The following is a 5,199-nucleotide window of genomic DNA, read 5'->3' as shown; positions in this document are numbered from 1 at the left end:
GACGGAATTCTGTTGCAGTTGTATTCTTTTTGTAGCTGTCATTTTTTGCAAAGAAGTATTTTAGGCGAATCTTCCTGAAGAATTGTTGCAATTCCAGTTTGATGTTAAAGGAGTTGGGAATGGAGGTGGGAACAAAAGACAAACCCCTAGCTAGAATGTCGTGTTCAGCTTTGTTCAGAGTGTATTGCGAGATGTTCAATACAGGGTCCTTTGTATTCGTGCCAGGCACAGTAGTAACCTGATGTACGGTTGGGCCTTCCGTGTTAGAGATGTTGTCTGGTATGGAAATTACCACCGATAGGTCTGACGTCTGGTGCGGATCTCCCCGTGATTCTGTTGTGCTTGTGCTTGGAAGCGAACTCTGGAGTTGCCCCGTTGGTTCCCACGTGTTTGATTCCATCGGGGCGGTCGCCCCCAATTCTGATCTCGATTTATCCAGGAGGGTTCCCCTAAAAAAGCCGAGTTGGCTGGTCCAAAATTGTCTTGGTATCTGGTGCGTGGTTGGTAAGATGGACCTTGTTGAAAAGATGGCTCAGATGGTTGGAAGTTAGTGGCCTCTGTGTATGGGCGAGTATCCGAACTAGTACTTGCTCTTTCAGAATCGTTTTCTGAACCACTCCCGAAGGAAGAGTTTGAGAAGGTAGCGAATCTCCGGGAATATTGTCTGTTCCTATTGGTGTAGTACCCCTGCGAGTCTTGAATGTAGTAGTCGTCACTCGTATAGGGGTATGTTAACTTTTTATCATAGGCTTTAATGTCCTTGGCTAGTTTCTCAAGTTTCTTACTCAATGTGATGGTGTTAAATTCGGATGTAGCCTTTTCTGCTCTTTCTAGAGCTTCTTTTGCGTTCTTCAAGCTTCTATCCTCCAAGATTTCTTTCTTTAGTTCCGTTATCTCTAGGATCAGTTTTTTCGCGTACTCAAGGGCGGTTTCCACCCCAAGAACCATCCAGTGGCGAGAACAGTTGTTTGCCACAAAACTGAACCCTTCGCGGAATTTTGGAAGGTCAATGAAGATGGCTGGCTCGTTACGGACCTGTAGTCCTTTTGGAATGATGTTGGCTTGCAAATATTTGGTTAACAGATGTCCATGTAGTCTGGTTCGAATCAATTTCTTCTCCAATCTCTCCAGACGAGACAATTTATCATTTAGAGAGGTGTCTATGGGCGTTAGGCCAGTGCCCAGATAGTCAAATTCAGCTTGTTCTTGTATCAATTTATTTATATATTCCTCACTGTAGGACAATGTTTCTTTCTCTGACATAGTCTATACTTGTTATGGAAAAGATCACAATAAATGTGTAAAAACCCTCGCAGGTGAAACCTGCACTGGATAACCATTAACGATAATGGGGCAACCCAGTAACCCTCAGAACCTGGGCGTGATAGTATATGAAAAAACAATGGTTCTGTCGGAATTTGAACGGACTAAATTAATAGGTACTGAATACACTTTTTAAATATCAAGGACGCACACATACCCAAAGAAACAGGACAGAATCCAAGTCACTTAATAGGATGATATTAATTGATGTATTGAGAGCACCAAAAATATTTACAGGGTAAACCAACCAAAAAACACATTCATAGTGAAACAATTGGTGAAACAGTGATACTTTGCACAAAACACATCACATGTAACGAATATGTACAATGGACAATACATAAAAATAATCAACAAACAAGGTCCTATTTACAATACATAAGCCACTTAAGGGTTCAGTTTCCTTGCTGTCTAAGTGGATTTGCATGTGACGCATAGGACATGTAACGTCGACGTTTCGACCCGAGGTAATTGTGCCAATTAATATGCATCAAAGTGGGTCTTCATCAGGACAAACGAGGTTGGGGACCTGTAAGCGCAAAGAGTATGGTGTCAGGGCAGTGTGTGCGTTACATGTAAAGGAAATAACTAATTTCCCAATTCCGGTCACTTAGCTCACCTGGGGAACCGACTTAGTTATGAGGAAAATGATTCCTGTTGTCTTTAATGCAGATGGCCAACATCAAATGTGAAGATAATATTTAATTCCTGCAAGAGATTAGAGAGGAGGGACTATTGTAAAGACTGGACAGGCTGTGTGTGGAGATAATTAAAACATACCTGTTTGCACGCGAGAAGAACGTACCTCTGAGACGGGGATATTTGATTTAGAAGGGAGAGTGGTGCTGTCTCTACAATCGCCACGTACTGTGAACATAAAGGATAGAGGCGTATCTGAGAAATTGAACAAGGTAATCATCCAGAAACAAGATGCCTTGATATGCATCCTCTAAACATAGAAAGTAGTGTAACTGAGGTAGAGGACAATCAAAGGCCCGTAGCGCTTGAACAAAGTCGGGCCACATTCAGGGCATAATGTATATCCAATGCACAGAGATATAACGTACTGGTTGTTCCGGGCGCGAAAGCCCGACATGGCACAAACATGGTAGAGCTGCATGTTAGTAGCATAAAATTCTAGTCGGCCAAATACCCATATACGAGTAAAATCAACTTGGTTAAGGGTATTGCCATATATTATTGTTATATCCTTCTACTGGACCAAGTACCCATATACGAAGAAGGAGACATTAATATCAGGACGTATTTCATGTTACGGCTACTAATCCACTATATTGAATGTATTGCCGTGTATTATTATTCTACTGCTCCAAACACCCATATGCGAGCAAAGTAACATTCATGGTCAGGTAGTATTTCAGTTACGGCTACTGAAGTTCAAGCGGTGAGCGTTACGGCGAGACGCCGACTTACTTCAAGTCCGTGAATGGACAACTTGTTCCGTCAACGGCTCAGCTGCAACTGACAGCGAGCTCACGCCCGAGCTAACTATATGACGTAATGGGGAGCCGTGGGCGCGCGGCTGCTGGAATGAATCAGCAGAAAGAGGGAAACCAGGGATGGATTTTAGGGAGGGCTCACACGGAATGGTTGAGAACGGACGGGGTCGGTGTTTATTTAAAAAGGAATAGAATGGGTGTTCTGCAGATGAACTTGTTCGATACGGTTTTTGATGCATTAATGCGGTGAATGCGAATGTGCTTCCAAAAAACGGCTGTATAGATATGGGAATTTACATATTTCAGTTTTCTTAAACATATCATCCGTTTTTGATGCACTGATGCGGTGAATGCGGATATGCTTCCAAATTTACATATTGCAGTTTTCTCAAACATATCATCCGTTACGAACTAGGAGTACAAAAAATATGAATGACATGATTCAAAATTCACATGACAATAATAATGGCAGACGGCATATTAAGCCCAATATGTATAATACGATGACAAAAGTGTTTTTTGAAAAACCTTACACAGAACTAAAGTTGCAGATATTGGACATGTAAATATCTCGATTTAAGCCAAATACTCATCCCATATCAATAATGCCAGCATAAGGTAAGGAAGCCTACACATATGTTACGCTGAAACACATGAATGAAACGTACTCAGGATAAAATTACTGGATATATACCCCGTAATACATCTACTAGAGAATCTTCAAAAAGATCAAGAATAGAGTTTAGAGTTTGCTCATTTGTAGGTAAGTTTCCTCATGTTCATTCAGCCCGCTGTTGGTGGCATCAAGGAGATGGATCCAACGGCACTCCTTGTAATTAAGAGAAGTGCCCATGTTACCGCCCCTTCTGTGTAGTATAACCTTCTCCAGCACCCACCACTCTAGATCCTGGTGTGTGTGTCTTGTGTTCGTGTAGTGTTCTACAAGTGGAGCCCCAAGGGATTTACATTTGATCCTGCTCTGGTGTTGTTGGATCCTATTTTTCACTTTTTGTGTGGTTTGGCCTACATATATCAATTTGCACGGACATCTAATTGCATAGATCACATTTTGGCTGTTGCAATTTGAAAAGTGGTTAAGGGAATAAGTCTTTCCCAAGTGATCGAAACTGGTTCCAACCTTGGTGTTTGGACAGACCTTGCAGTGACCACACTTGTGATGTCCTTGGATTTGTGGTAGTTGTAGCAGAGATCTTACGTTGGGTGTGGGTGGGGGTTCCAGGTATGAGGATACTACAAACTCCTTAACGTTTTTAGCACGTTTGAACGCAAACATAGGGGCTTCTGAATAACCAATGTCAGGACCCACCAAATTCCAATATTTCCTAATGACTTTGTTGATCTCATTACTTCTGGTGTTGAATGTGGTAACACAAATTAATCGCCCAATTTCTTCGTTTTTGGGTTGCACCTCAAGAAGCGTTTCTCTAGGCCTATACCAGGCCCTTTTGCGTGATCTATTCAGCAGTCCTTTAGGATATCCTCTCTCCCTCAGTTTGGCAATGAGACTGTCCGTTTCCTTAAAATAGTCACTTCTTCTTGAACAGTTGCGTCTCAACCTCAAAAATTGTCCGTATGGAAGATTATCCCTTAGGTTTCTGGGATGGTGAGAATTATATTGTAACAGGGTGTTGCGGTCTGTGGGCTTCTTGTATAGAGACATCAGAATACTACCCTCTTCCGCTTGCAAAGTCAGGTCTAAAAAAGGTATTGATTCATTGTTGTATGACATGGTGAATTGAATGTTTTGATTACGTGAGTTCAACCAAGCAGCAAAGTCTATTAGTTGGTCTTCTGTCCCAGTCCATAGCATGAGGACGTCGTCTATATATCTCTTCCACGCCGTGATGTTGTCAATGAAAGGATTCAAAGCCGAGTAGATGGTACTGTCCTCAAAATGATCCATATAAAGATTCGCTAAGCTCGGCGCGAATCCGGCCCCCATGGCTACTCCTCTACATTGAAGGTAGAACTCGTTGTAGAAGATAAAATAGTTTTTCTCCATTGCAATGTGAAGTAGTTTTACAAGGAAGTCTGTTGGAACCCAGTGTGGTCTTGGACGTGAATCCAATACGTTACTCATAACTTCTATGGCCTCATTTTGTGGTATGCTGGTGTACAGTGAGCATACATCCAGAATTGCAAACAGTTGCAAGGAACAGTCAAATGGTTGGCCTTCAAAAATTTGGATGGTGTGCATGGTGTCCCTTATGAAAGATCTTGTTTCCAAAACAAATGGTTGTAAAAAACTATCGAGATATTGGTTCAGGGGTTCCAGGATGGAGCCACAGCCAGACACAATAGGTCTTCCGGGGGGTTTTGATAGGTTTTTGTGGACTTTAGGAATGGTGTATATAGTGGGAATCCTTGGATCGGTTTTATTGAGGAATTTGCTCTC

The 5,199-nt window shown here is 42.0% G+C and overlaps 1 long non-coding RNA gene across 1 annotated transcript; it reads right to left on the bottom strand.

Annotated features, from left to right (window-relative positions):
* Window positions 1–1,543: 1,543 nt before the first annotated feature.
* LOC146830936 (uncharacterized) lies at window positions 1,544–2,802 on the bottom strand. Its single transcript, XR_014961212.1, has 4 exons — window positions 2,758–2,802; window positions 2,129–2,190; window positions 1,943–2,031; window positions 1,544–1,852 (listed from the first exon to the last, which is right to left on the bottom strand). It is a non-coding gene; the product is annotated as an uncharacterized LOC146830936 (long non-coding RNA).
* Between the last annotated feature and the right edge of the window lie 2,397 nt (window positions 2,803–5,199).

The sequence above is a fragment of the Triturus cristatus genome, chromosome 5_1 (assembly GCF_964204655.1).
Source record: "Triturus cristatus chromosome 5_1, aTriCri1.1, whole genome shotgun sequence".
Classification (NCBI taxonomy): domain Eukaryota; kingdom Metazoa; phylum Chordata; class Amphibia; order Caudata; family Salamandridae; genus Triturus; species Triturus cristatus.
The sequence above is the reverse complement of the archived record's forward strand: the minus strand, read 5'-3'. Positions and strand labels throughout refer to the sequence as shown.